The following is a 15278-nucleotide window of genomic DNA, read 5'->3' as shown; positions in this document are numbered from 1 at the left end:
CTAAGCCCTTGAAGGTCACCACTTATCTCAATGCATTTTGACAGTTTTTCACAGCTAGACAACGCTAGTTCATATGTGCCATATAGATAAGATTGTGCTCACTCCTGTGGAGTTATTTATGAGTCAGCACTTATTGTCTAAAATGAAAGTCTGTCAAAAACACTGAGATAAGGGGGCAGTTTGCAGAGGCTTAGATACAAGGTAATCACAGAGGTATAAATTATATTAATATAACTGTGTTGGTTATAGAAAACTGGGGAATTGGTAATAAAGGGATTATCTATCTTTTTAAATAACAAAAATTCTCGAGTAGACTGTCCCTTTAACAGAAATCACACACATTCCCACAATTTGAGTTTACATTATATTGCGAGTTTCATTGCACAGTTGCAATTTGTATAAACATAAAAAGCGAAAATGAGCAAAGCTGTAAAGAAAAAATTGTGCTTGTTGAACTGAATGTTTGATGCCCATTTACAGGGCAGTATGCCTTTCACAGGTATTTCAGTCTGATCCTGTCTAGACAGTCCATGCATAAAATACCAGGCAATTCTATTAAGAAAAAGTGAGCAAAAGAGTCCATATTCTATGATCCGGACAGAATTTAGAAATCAGAAATAACATTCAGGAAATGTAAGGCAAATTACCTGGAATGCACCTAAGGGTTAAGGCCAGGATGGAGGAGTGGGAGTGTGTTTGTGTGTGTGTGAAACAAATGTTGCAGTTAAGAGAGGAGGGGTTTGGCTTAACTTTTTAAGACCTGTACAGGAAGTCCAAATCCTCTTTCTGCTTGTTCCTTTGATGTTTCCCCACCCTATCCCTCCCTTTGTAAGTCCTAGGCGGCAATCATTAGAGGGGTCCATCACTAGGGTGATTCCTTTAGTGGTAGGGGAGTCCTAATGATTTGGAGTGGTGGTTTTGCACCCAGCAATGGCGGTTAGGCAGTGACAGGGGACAGGATGTGATCGAGGTAGAGTGACGGCTACTTCTGGGCAGGGGTGAAGTCCTCAGACACACTGTCTGGGGGGGTCCCCTGTCTGTGCGATCCGAAGGCGAGAACTCCCAAAGCCATCCTAGTATCGAGCTATGCTTTGCTTACTCTCCAGTTTCCCTGGTACTGCCCAGCTTGTTAACATGGGTTACTAAGCATTAGCTAGTACCTGATTGCCACCCCCCATGTTATTTGTGCCATTTCGTTGGATTCTTGTGTTGCCACAATAAACATGATTTGGGTAAAGTTTCCCACAGAGGAGTGTATGGCATGAAAATAAGCCATCTTTGGTAGGAATGGAGAAATTACAAAATACGACAAAGAGGATCAGTACAGGACTCAGCTCAGAAATGAATGCATTGTCTTACTGTTAAAGTTCTAAATACACTTGGGGTAGATTTTTAAAATGATGATGCCAAAAAACTTGAAAAACTCAAACGTAGTTCCTAAGAGGGAATAAGATCATTTATAGCTGGAAAAATTATTTACTGAACTTGAACAAATCTAACAACAGAGTTAAAAGTAATCTTGCATTGGAAAATAAAACATAATTTATGTAAGAACTTACCTGATAAATTCATTTCTTTCATATTAGCAAGAGTCCATGAGCTAGTGACGTATGGGATATACATTCCTACCAGGAGGGGCAAAGTTTCCCAAACCTCAAAATGCCTATAAATACACCCCTCACCACACCCACAAATCAGTTTAACGAATAGCCAAGAAGTGGGGTGATAAGAAAAAAGTGCGAAAGCATAAAAAACAAGGAATTGGAATAATTGTGCTTCATACAAAAAAATCATAACCACCACAAAAAAGGGTGGGCCTCATGGACTCTTGCTAATATGAAAGAAATTAATTTATCAGGTAAGTTCTTACATAAATTATGTTTTCTTTCATGTAATTAGCAAGAGTCCATGAGCTAGTGACGTATGGGATAATGACTACCCAAGATGTGGATCTTCCACGCAAGAGTCACTAGAGAGGGAGGGATAAAATAAAGACAGCCAATTCCGCTGAAAAATAATCCAAACCCAAAATAAAGTTTAAATCTTATAATGAAGAAAACTGAAATTATAAGCAGAAAAATCAAACTGAAACAGCTGCCTGAAGTATTTTTCTACCAAAAACTGCTTCAGAAGAAGAATACACATCAAAATGGTAGAATTTAGTAAAAGTATGCAAAGAAGACCAAGTTGCTGCTTTGCAAATCTGATCAATCGAAGCTTCATTCCTAAATGCCCAGGAAGTAGAAACTGACCTAGTAGAATGAGCTGTAATCCTTTGAGGCGGAGATTTACCCGACTCGACATAAGCATCATGAATTAAAGATTTCAACCAAGATGCCAAAGAAATGGCAGAGGCCTTCTGACCTTTCCTAGAACCGGAAAAGATAACAAATAGACTAGAAGTCTTTCGGAAATTCTTAGTAGCTTCAACATAATATTTCAAAGCTCTAACTACATCCAAAGAATGCAATGATCTCTCCTTAGAATTCTTAGGATTAGGACATAATGAAGGAACCACAATTTCTCTACTAATGTTGTTAGAATTCACAACCTTAGGTAAAAATTTAAAAGAAGTTCGCAACACCGCCTTATCCTGATGGAAAATCAGAAAAGGAGATTCACAAGAAAGAGCAGATAATTCAGAAACTCTTCTAGCAGAAGAGATGGCCAAAAGAAAACAAAACTTTCCAAGAAAGTAATTTAATGTCCAGTGAATGCATAGGTTCAAACGGAAGAGCTTGAAGAGCCCCCAGAACCAAATTCAAACTCCAAGGAGGAGAAATTGACTTAATAACAGGCTTTCTACGAACCAAAGCTTGTACAAAACAATGAATATCAGGAAGAATAGCAATCCTTCTGTGAAAAAGAACAGAAAGAGCAGAGATTTGTCCTTTCAAGGAACTTGCAGACAAACCTTTATCCAAACCATCCTGAAGAAACTGAAAAATTCTCGGAATTCTAAAAGAATGCCAGGAAAAATGATGAGAAAGACACCAAGAAATGTAAGTCTTCCAGACTCGATAATATATCTTCCTAGATACAGATCTACGAGCCTGTAACATAGTATTAATCACAGAGTCAGAGAAACCTCTTTGACTAAGAATCAAGCGTTCAATCTCCATACCTTTAAATTTAAGGATTTGAGATCCTGATGGTAAAAAAGGACCTTGTGACAGAAGGTCTGGTCTTAACGGAAGAGTCCACGGTTGGCAAGAAGCCATGCAGACAAGATCCGTATACCAGAACCTGTGAGACCATGCTGGAGCCACCAGCAGAAAAAATGAGCATTCCTTCAGAATCTTGGAGATTACTCTTGGAAGAAGAACTAGAGGCGGAAAGATATAGGCAGGATGATACTTCCAAGGAAGTGACAATGCATCCACTGCTTCCGCCTGAGGATCCCTGGATCTGGACAGATACCTGGGAAGTTTCTTGTTTAGATGAGAAGCCATCAGATCTATTTCTGGAAGTCCCCACATTTGAACAATCTGAAGAAACACCTCTGGGTGAAGAGACCACTCGCCCGGATGTAACGTTTGGCGACTGAGATAATCCGCTTTCCAATTGTCAATACCTGGGATATGAACCGCAGAGATTAGACAGGAGCTGGATTCCGCCCATACCAGTATTCGAGATACTTCTTTCATAGCCAGAGGACTGTGAGTCCCTCCTTGATGATTGATATATGCCACAGTTGTGACATTGTTTGTCTGAAAACAAATGAACGATTCTCTCTTTAGAAGAGGCCATGACTGAAGAGCTTCTGAAATTTGCACGGAGTTCCAAAATATTGATTGGTAATCTCACCTCCTGAGATTTCCCAAACCCCTTGTGCTGTCAGAAACCCCCATACAGCTCCCCAACCTGTCAGACTTGCGTCTGTTGAGATCACAGTCCAGGTTGGAAGAAAAAAAGAAGCCCCCTGAACTAAACGATGGTGGTCTGTACCACTTCAGAGGGTGTCGAACAATCAGTTTTAAAGATATTAAATGAGATATCTTTGTATAATCCCGGCACCACTGGTTCAGCATACAGAGCTGAAGAGGTCGCATGTGAAAATGAGCAAAGGGGAACACGTCCAATGCAGCAGTCATAAGAACCTAGAATTTCCATGCATAAGGCTACCGAAGGGAATGATTGAGACTGAAGGTTTCGATAAGCTGAAACCAATTTCAGACGTCTCCTGTCCAACAGAGACAGAGTCATGGACACTGAATCTATCCGGAAATCTAAAAAAGGTTACTCTTGTCTGAGGAATCAACAAACTTTTTGGTTAATTGATCCTCCAACCATGTTCTTGAAGAAACAATACTGGAAAGCTGGAAAGGATCTTTCCATTGAAAATGAGCAAAGGGAATTGAATCCAATGCTGTTAAAACTTCTATGCATATATAGCAACTGAAGGAAATAATAGAGACTAAAGGTACCGACAGACGGAACCCAATACAAATTGTCCCTTGTCTGATAGAGACAAAGATAGTGACATAAACCATCTGGAAACCTAAAAAAAGGTGACCCTTGCGTGAGGAAACAAGAGCTTTTGAAAAAAGATCCTCTAACTATGTCCTGAAGAGCAAGTGAAACATATGAGAATCCGCATCCTCAGGAAATAATCTGAATGAAAACAGAAAAATGAAGAATACGCATTTATTGTATCTAAAGAAAACAAATAATGCTATCAATGACCACAAAAAGGCAAAATAGTTTGAATAAAACTCCAAAACCCAGTTCCTAGAAAAGGAACTGGAATAAAAACCCCAGAAGATTCCAGGTCTGAGCAGCGCTTGAACCCCATGGGTACCCAGCCATGCCTCAACAGTATCCAAAATATATAGGACAGAAACACACTGAAAGAAAGTGTTAGCCTTACTGGAATAAAATCAAAGAAATTTGGACAAAATAGAACCAAATAAATTTCAAAGAAGTCTTAACCTGCCCCTTACCAGTCAAGCTGGAATACGGCACGTGCATCGCAACATTAGGGAGCTAATTTCGAACCCCAATTAAAAACATGTTACTTGGCAAAGAACTCAGGATTCGTTCCTTAATAAGAACAACCAAACTAGTATAAGCTTAAAGTTTTAGTCTTAGAACTCAATCTTGAAGCCCATAGTAACAGTTAAGAATTTAATCCAATTATAATTGATTATCTTAGAACAAAAGAAATATGGATTTTTTTTTATTATTTTTTTTTTTTTTAAAAATCACAGAATTCTTCTAGCTAAAATAGCTAAAGACATAGATTAACCCTCATTTGCGAATATATTCAATAAAATGAAGACACAAATGACATTATTAGCATGACAGTCCAGTTTAAAGGACCAGTCAAAACAGAGGACTTGCAAAATGCAAAACAACAAGACAAATGCAACGGCACCTAGTCTAGTAAATGTTGTCCCTTAACAATGCTAAAATAAATCATGATCTGATACTTGATCTTAAAGTAAACAGAAAAAATGAAGCAATTGCAATATCACAGGACCAAGAAAAGTACCTGAAACTAAATAATTTTCCAAAAATAAGATACAACTATATAAAGGAAAATAAATACTATTTCTCCAACATTGGTGTGTCCGGTCCACGGCGTCATCCTTACTTGTGGGAATATCTCTTCCCCAACAGGAAATGGCAAAGAGTCCCAGCAAAGCTAGCCATATAGTCCCTCCTAGGCTCCGCCCACCCCAGTCATTCTCTTTGACGTTGCACAGGCAACATCTCCATGGAGATGGTTAAGAGTATGTGGTGTTTAGTTGTAGTTTTTTATTCTACTATCAAGAGTTTGTTATTTTAAAATAGTGCTGGTATGTACTATTTTACTCTGAAACAGAAAAACATGAAGAATTCTGTTTGTGAGAGGAAGATGATTTTAGCAGACAGTAACTAAAATCCTTTGCTGTTTCCACATAGGACTGTTGAGATGAAGTAACTTCAGTTGGGGGAAACAGTTAGCAGACTTTTCTGCTTAAGGTATGACTAGCCATATTTCTAACAAGACTGTGTAATGCTGGAAGGCTGTCATTTCCCCTCATGGGGAACGGTAAGCCATTTTCTTAGTCTCAAGCAGAATAAAGGGCTTAATATGGGCTATAAAACTGGTAGACACTTTTATGGGCACAATCGATTGCTTTATTTGGGCATTTTATACATGTTTATGCTGGTTTTTCTCATTTATAAACTTGGGGAACGTTTTTTAACGTCAGGCACTATGTTAGACACCTTTTCCAGTCAGGAAGGGCCTTCCCAGTTGTAGGCTGAGCCTCATTTTCGCGCCATTACTGCGCAGTTGTTTTTGAGAGCAAGACATGCAGATGCATGTGTTAGGTCCTGAAAATAGTTGGAAAAGTTCCTAGAAGGCGTCATTTGGTATCGTATTCCCCTCTGGGCTTGGTAGAGTCGCAGCAAAGGCTGTAGCTGGGACTGTAGAGGGGTTAAAACTGTAACCGGCTCCGGTTTCGTTATTTTAAGGGTTACAGCTCTGAAAATTGGTGCGCAATACTTTTAATGATTTAAGACACTGTGGTGAAATTTTGGTAATTTTTGAACAATTCCTTCATATTTTTTCACATATTCAGTAATAAAGTGTGCTCTGTTTAAAATTTAAAGAGTGGGCAAGAGATGTTCAGAATCCCTGGACGCTAGAAATAGTTTCTCAGGGTTATCTTCTGGAATTCAAGGAACTACCCCCAAGGGGAAGGTTCCACATGTCTCACTTATCCTCAAACCAAATAAAGAGACAGGCATTCTTACATTGTGTAGAAGACTTGTTAAAGATGGGAGTGATACACCCAGTTCCAACGGCGGAACAGGGAATGGGATTTTACTCAAATCTGTTTGTAGTTCCCAAAAAAGAGGGAACTTTCAGACCAATCCTGGATTTAAAGATCCTAAACATATTTCTCAGAGTACCATCGTTCAAGATGGAAACCATTTGAACGATTCTACCCACAATTCACGAAGGTCAATTTATGACTACCGTGGATCTAAAGGATGCGTATCTACATATCCCTATCCACAAAGAACATCATCAGTTCCTAAGGTTCGCCTTTCTGGACAAACATTACCAGTTTGTGGCCCTCCCATTCGAGTTAGCCACTGCTCCAAGGATTTTCACAAAGGTACTCGGATCCCTTCTAGCGGTTCTAAGACCAAGGGGCATTGCAGTAGTACCGTACTTGGACGACATTCTAATACAAGCGTTGTCTCTTTCAAAGGCAAAGGCTCACTCAGACATCGTTCTGGCCTTTCTCAGATCTCACAGATGGAAGGTGAACATAGAAAAAAGTTCCCTGTCTCCGTCGACAAGAGTTCCCTTCTTGGGAACAATAATAGATTCCTTAGAAATGAGGATTTTCTTGACAGAAGTCAGAAAGTCAAAACTTCTAAACGCTTGTCAAGTTCTTCATTCTATTCCTCGTCCTTCCGTAGCTCAGTGCATGGAAGTAGTAGGATTGATGGTTGCAGCAATGGACATAGTTCCTTTTGCGCGAATTCATCTAAGACCATTACAACTGTGCATGCTGAAACAGTGGAATGGGGACTATACAGACTTGTCTCCAGTGATTCAAGTAGATCAGAAGACCAGTGACTCACTCCGTTGGTGGCTAACCCAGGATCACCTATCCCAGGGAATGAGCTTTCGCAGACCAGAGTGGGTCATCGTCACGACCGACGCCAGCCTAGTGGGCTGGGGCGCGGTCTGGGAATCCCTGAAAGCTCAGGGACTGTGGTCTCGGGAAGAGTCTCTTCTCCCGATAAACATTCTGAAACTAAGAGCGATATTCAATGCTCTCAGGGCTTGGCCTCAGCTAGCAAAGGCCAGATTCATAAGATTCCAATCAGACAACATGACGACTGTTGCGTATCTCAATCATCAGGGGGGAACAAGGAGTTCCCTGGCGATGAAAGAAGTGACCAAAATAATGCAATGGGCGGAGAATCACTCCTGCCACCTATCTGCGATCCACATCCCAGGTGTGGAAAACTGGGAAGCGGATTGTTTGAGTCGTCAGACATTCCATCCGGGGGAGTGGGAACTCAACCCGGAGATCTTTGCCCAGTTGACGCAACTATGGGGCATTCCAGATATGGATCTGATGGCGTCTCGTCAGAACTTCAAGGTTCCTTGCTACGGGTCCAGATCCAGGGATCCCAAGGCGACTCTAGTGGATGCACTAGTAGCGCCTTGGACCTTCAACCTAGCTTATGTGTTTCCACCATTTCCTCTCATTCCCAGGCTGGTAGCCAGGATCAAACAGGAGAGGGCCTTGGTGATATTAATAGCTCCTGCGTGGCCACGCAGGACTTGGTATGCAGACCTGGTGAATATGTCATCGGTTCCACCATGGAAGCTACCTTGGAGACAGGACCTTCTTGTTCAGGGTCCATTCGAACATCCAAATCTGGTCTCCCTCCAGCTGACGGCTTGGAGATTGAACGCTTGATTCTATCAAAGCATGGGTTTTCAGATTCCGTGATAGATACTCTGGTTCAAGCCAGAAAACCGGTAACTAGAAAGATTTACCATAAAATATGGAAAAGATATATCTGCTGGTGTGAATCCAAGGGATTCCCATGGAGTTTAAATCTAGTTCTTTCAGTTCTTCAAGGGGTTCCATTTGAAACCTTTACATTCCATAGATATTAAGTTGTTATCTTGGAAAGTTTTGTTTTTGGTTGCTATTTCTTCTGCTAGAAGAGTTTCTGAGTTATCTGCTCTGCAGTGTACTCCACCCTATCTGGTGTTCCATTCAGATAAGGTGGTTCTGCGTACTAAGCCTGGTTTTCTACCAAAGGTTGTTTCCAACAAAAATATTAATCAGGAGATAGTTGTACCTTCTTTGTGTCCGAATCCAGTTTCAAAGAAGGAACGTTTGCTACACAATTTAGATGTAGTCCGTGCTCTAAAATTCTACTTAGAAGCTACAAAAGAGTTTAGACAAACTTCTTCTCTGTTTGTCGTCTATTCTGGTAAAAGGAGAGGTCAAAAAGCAACTTCTACCTCTCTTTCCTTTTGGCTTAAAAGCATCATCTGATTGGCTTATGAGACTGCCGGACGGCAGCCTCCTGAAAGAATCACAGCTCACTCCACTAGGGCTGTAGCTTCCACATGGGCCTTCAAGAACGAGGCTTCTGTTGATCAGATATGTAAGGCAGCGACTTGGTCTTCACTGCACACTTTTGCCAAATTTTACAAATTTGATACTTTTGCTTCTTCGGAGGCTATTTTTGGGAGAAAGGTTTTGCAAGCCGTGGTGCCTTCCGTTTAGGTGACCTGATTTGCTCCCTCCCTTCATCCGTGTCCTAAAGCTTTGGTATTGGTTCCCACAAGTAAGGATGACGCCGTGGACCGGACACACCAATGTTGGAGAAAACAGAATTTATGCTTACCTGATAAATTACTTTCTCCAACGGTGTGTCCGGTCCACGGCCCGCCCTGGTTTTTTAATCAGGTCCGATGAATTATTTTCTTTAACTACAGTCACCACGACACCCTATGGTTTCTCCTATTTTTTCCTCCTGTCCGTCGGTCGAATGACTGGGGTGGGCGGAGCCTAGGAGGGACTATATGGCCAGCTTTGCTGGGACTCTTTGCCATTTCCTGTTGGGGAAGAGATATTCCCACAAGTAAGGATGACGCCGTGGACCGGACACACCGTTGGAGAAAGTAATTTATCAGGTAAGCATAAATTCTGTTTTTGCTATAAAAACAATAGCATAATTAGTAGGAGTAGAGATAGCTCCAATAAATTGGAGAACCCTCCAAATTGAATTTAACTGCTGACAAAGAATATAGTTTAAAAATAAAAGAAAATTCTCAGCCTATTCCATTCCCTAGTATGGGGAATTGGAAAGAAAACCTCTGAAATCACAGAAGAAATAAAAAGGCAGAAATAGTGTCAGCTAGTCTTAAAAGTCAACAAAGAACAAATGTACTTAAATAATAAAAAATTATATAAAAAAGTAGATTTGTTAGTGTCAATATCTGATGAAGAGAATTTCTGAAAGAGAAAAAAACATCACCAGAGAAGGATAAATCAGTATGTTGTTGGTCATTTGAAACTTCAATAATTAAAAAAGAAGTGAAAAAGACCAAAAAATCGTATTAGAAGGCACGAAGTCAGACATAGCCTTAATCAGAAAATATTTCTTATAAATCTTCTAAACATTTCTTGCACTTAAGAATGGAAATGTATAAAGCATAAATACTAATGGAATCTGCATGTAAAAGTATATCATAATAACTTATTACAAACCATAGCTAAAGATAAACATTTATAACATTTAAAATAAATGAACTTAGCTTTGGTAGAACTGAAACTCAGTTAAGCATTTTTCCAGAAGTGGCTTCTGACTCAGGGACAAACGGAGACATCTTGCAATATGTAATAGAAAAAACAACATATAAAACAAAATTGATCAAATTCCTTAAATGACAGTTTCAGGAATGGGAAAAAAATGCCAGTGAACAAGCTTCTAGCAACCAGAAGCAATAAATAATGAGACTTAAATAACGTGGAGACAATAGTGACGCCCATATTTTTTAGCGCCAAAAAAGACGCCCACATTATTTGGCACCTAAATGCTTTTGGCGCCAAAAATGACGCCACATCCGGAACGCCGACACTTTTGGCGCAAAAAAACGTCAAAAAAATGACGCAACTTCCGGCACCAAAAAAGTCTGCGCCAAGAATGACGCAATAAAATGAAGCATTTTCAGCCCCCGCGAGCCTAATAGCCCACAGGGAAAAAGTCAAATTTTAAGGTAAGAAAAAAATTGATTAATTCATATGCATTATCCCAAATATGAAACTGACTGTCTGAAATAAGGAATGTTGAACATCCTGAGTCAAGGCAAATAAATGTTTGAACACATATATTTAGAACTTTATATAAAAGTGCCCAACCATAGCTTAGAGTGTCACAGAAAATAAGACTTACTTACCCCAGGACACTCATCTACAAGTAGTAGAAAGCCAAACCAGTACTGAAACGAGAATCAGTAGAGGTAATGGTATATATAAGAGTATATCGTCGATCTGAAAAGGGAGGTAAGAGATGAATCTCTACGACCGATAACAGAGAACCTATGAAATAGACCCCGTAGAAGGAGATCATTGAATTCAAATAGGCAATACTCTCCTCACATCCCTCTGACATTCACTGCACGCTGAAAGGAAAACCGGGCTCCAACCTGCTGCGGAGCGCATATCAACGTAGAATCTAGCACAAACTTACTTCACCACCTCCATAGGAGGCAAAGTTTGTAAAACTGATTTGTGGGTGTGGTGAGGGGTGTATTTATAGGCATTTTGAGGTTTGGGAAACTTTGCCCCTCCTGGTAGGTATGTATATCCCATACGTCACTAGCTCATGGACTCTTGCTAATTACATGAAAGAAATTAAATTGCAGAAACCTAAACTTTTAGTGAACTAAGGTTAAAATAAAAACTATAGAGAGGTAAATTTAGAGAAAGCCCTAAATCTGCAGAATAGATGTGTTCTGCCAAAGCAATTTTATTACGCTAACGTTACAGTTTTATATTTAGCTTCTCTCGAAAATTTTCTAAGCTACTGCTTTGATTGACATACGTTTTAGCCAATCATCGGCTCACCATGTGCCCCATGTTAAAAAGTACCTGCACGCTCTCGTGCACTGAACTCACTAATTGCGATGCAATGCGCATGCGCAACTCTTACGCTTCTTGCGCATTTGAAATAGAGAATCCTAGAGCCGAGTATTCTCTATTTCAAATGCGCAAGTAGCGTAAGAGTTGCACATACGCATTGCATCGCAATTAGTGAGTTCAGAGCACGAGAGCGTGCAGGTACTTTTTAACATGGGGCGCATGGTGAGCCGATGATTGGCTAAAACGTATGTCCATTAAAGCAGTAGCTTAGAAAATTTTCGAGAGAGGCTGAATATAAAACTGTAACGTTACCTTAATAAAATTGAAGTTATTCAGTAAACTGATGTTTTTAATATTAAAAAAGCATATCGATATGCTAGTTAAAATATGCTGAGCAGTTGGTATAAATTTACCATCACTTTAAAGGGATAAGAAGCACAAACATTTTCTTTTGAGATTCAGACAGAGCGGACCATTTTCAAAAAAGTTTTCAATGTACTTCTATTATTAAATATTCTTTGTTCCCATGATATTCAGTGTTGAAGAGATACCTAGATAGGCATCTGGAGCATTATACGGCAGGAAATAGGGCTGCCATCTAGTGCTCTTGCAAATGGATAACAGTCTTAAAAACTACTGCCATAAAGTGCTACAGAAAAGGGCCAGCTCCTAAGCATACTTCTCTGCTTTTCACATATGTTACCAAGAGAACAAAGAAAAATTGATCATAGAAGTCAATTGGAAAGTTGTTTAAAATCACTTGCTCCATCTTGCTCTGAATCATGAACATTTTTGGGTTTTATATCCCTTTAAAACTCATGCTTTATGTGAAAATCTATTCCCTTTGGCAAAGGATTTTTCATAAAGAAATGGAAACTCGGACATAAGACTGCGAATATGATGAAAAAGTAAAAAAAAAATTAATTGCAGAAGAAAAAAACACAAAAACCAAGCTCTTTGGTCAGTTAGCAAAATCAATTGATTTGTCCCACTTGATCTTTTGAATCATTTAGAGAGCACACCAACTAGAGAAAAGTAGTGTGAGTATTACCATTGCAGTTATGGCATAAGGACACCATAATTCCTGGCATCCTTGCGGTTTCCCCATGTTACCATGAAATCTATTTTCAGAATATCCAATTTTTATGAAATTCCCAGAAAAAAATTCTTCTAGAACGACCACTCCCTGAGAGAGATCTTTTGATGACTGAGAAATAGGGTTGCTAAGTGTCTAGTATAGAACCCAGAAGTTCAGTATACTTAATAGAATTCATTGCAATATGTTTAATTATCATTTTAAAATGATTTGACCTTTTATCTCTTTTTTTAACTTCAATTGTGCAGTGTCAATTGGTCTCTATGGGAAGGCTTATCTAGCTTGATGTCATACATATTCTAGAGCAACTTGAGCTGGCTTAGGGCCAGATTATGAGTGCAGCGCTATCTTAACATGCGCCCATAAATGAACAAATGTTTCCGATTGTGAGCGCACGTTAAATAACTAGCTATTACAAGTGATTGGTTAATGCTACTGCGAGCTCACGGTTTCACTTTGCGCTAAGCTCAATTAACCAGAGGTCAGCCCTATATTAAAAATAAAAAAGTTGCCCAATTGCCTCCAAAATAAAGAGGACAGTACATTAACATAAGAGAAATATATGAGCATCTTTATTTATTTTTAAAACTGCACTAAGCAGTTATAAGGGGTTAAAGTGAGGGGATGTGGAGTGTTAGAAAAAAACAAATGACACCTAAAGTGCCTTTACATGGAGGTCAATGGGAGACTGTGTTTTTACTATAAATGTATATGTATATACATACATTTGTGTGTTAATATGTGTATATACACATATAAGCAAATAAATATACAGGTATATAAGCATGTACATATATAATTTATTTACTGGTGCCCAACCCTGCACGACTTGCCCCAGCGCTGCTATAGGTGGTTTGCCGTGGCTTCCGGCATGAAAACGAGACTCCCATTGGAGCCTATGGAAGCGTGCTCTCGTGAGCACTTGGCTTTCACCAATGCAAAGAAAGGTCACGTTCGCATTGCACCTCACTTGTAATACCAGTGCACATTTACGTGCGATGGTATTACTGAGTGGAGCGCAAATATCATGCTCGCGTAAGAGCAATATTGCGCACCACTAGTAATCTGGCCCTTAATGTTTAGCAATTACAAAAGAAACAGTAAGTTTGTTTTGCTCATGCTCAGATCAGGCAGAATGCAACTTAAGTTCAAAAGATATACAGAAAGAGAAGCGTTAAAAGTGTATACAAAAACAATTTACTTGTTTTCTTGCAAAATGAGCACTTAGAATTTCTGACCCCTGGGAGATGAGAGCAGACATCATTTTAATTTACATACAGAAAGAGTCATTCTTCCAGGAACGAACAGCTCAGTGGCTTGTTCTATGGAACGGTTACCACCTGGGAGTAGCCTCTTTTAGCCCAGTGGGTTTTTTTTTTTTTTACAAAGGGGAACTCTCATGAAGTATATCAGTCTAATCCCGTCTAACAAGGTCAGTCCAGCCCTGAAATACCAGGCAATTCTACTCTAAACAAAGATTGTTTTGCCTCTTCTGACCAAGGAAGGGTGATGGGGGAAACCAAATGTGGATTCCTTGCCCAATGTACCTAGACTGATATGGCTGCACATCACTGGCGAGGCCCAAAGGAGGCCAAATTGATTGTCTGGTGTTGCCATTTTCCTTGTTCAGAGAAGGATGGTCAGGTATTTTTGTGCTTGACTGACCCTGTTAGGCAGGATCAGACTGATATACTACAAGAGAGTTCTACTCTGTGAAAAGCACAATTGGGCTAAAAGAAGCTACTTCCAGGCGGTAACCGTGCCATAGAACAAGCCACTGAGCTCTTCATTCCTGGAAGATTGCTTCGCTTTCTGCATGCAAGTTCAAATGATATCTGCTCTCATCACCCAGAAGTCAGTGGCTACAATGAGAAATTTGCAAGAAAATGAGTAAATTGTTTTAATGTTCACTTTGATTTACATTTTAGTTTTTACTAAACGAGTACTGTTTCATATACTTTAAACTGAACTTCTACCAATCACTATCTTATCTCTAGTTTGTGTATCTTGAGCTGTGAACACTCAGTACCTATGAACAAAATCATATTTATAGAGAAATCCTTTCCCAGCAGACATTTATGACAAACAATAAATTCAAACAGTATTTAAAAAGAGACAATATACACTAGATTTTTCTTTGCATAAATGTTTTGTAGATAATCCATTTATATAGTCCATCTGGGTGTTTTTTTGTAACAATGTATAGTTTTGCTTATTTTTTTAAATAACATTGTGCTGATTTTTTCCTAACCAAGCCCCAAAGTTTTAGGAGAATACTAATGTATACCTACTTCAGCTTGCTCCTGTTTGTGTAAAGAGTCTTTTCATATGCAGAGGAAGGGGGAAGGGTCTGCTTTTTTTCTTATAGAACCAGTGGGTGTTCCAGCTAACGTTTTTAACAGTGCTAAACTGGGAGCGTCTAAGTAAGTTTTTAAACTGTTTTATACTGGATTTTTGTATCAGTATCTGTGCATCTTATTCTTTATAGTAGTGTCTATTACATGCAGTTAAATTAAAATTGGTGTATACTGTCACTTTAACTGCTGTCGAGTACA

The 15278-nt window shown here is 39.4% G+C and overlaps 1 protein-coding gene across 2 annotated transcripts in view; it reads right to left on the bottom strand.

Annotated features, from left to right (window-relative positions):
• MOB1B (MOB kinase activator 1B) overlaps positions 1-15278 on the bottom strand; it is a 161667-nt gene that overhangs the window by 54652 nt on the left and 91737 nt on the right. The gene's annotated exons all lie outside the window — the stretch shown is intronic.

The sequence above is a fragment of the Bombina bombina genome, chromosome 2 (genome assembly GCF_027579735.1).
Source record: "Bombina bombina isolate aBomBom1 chromosome 2, aBomBom1.pri, whole genome shotgun sequence".
Lineage (NCBI taxonomy): Eukaryota > Metazoa > Chordata > Amphibia > Anura > Bombinatoridae > Bombina > Bombina bombina.
Note: the sequence above shows the minus strand (reverse complement) of the source record. Positions and strands in the feature narration are given on the sequence as shown.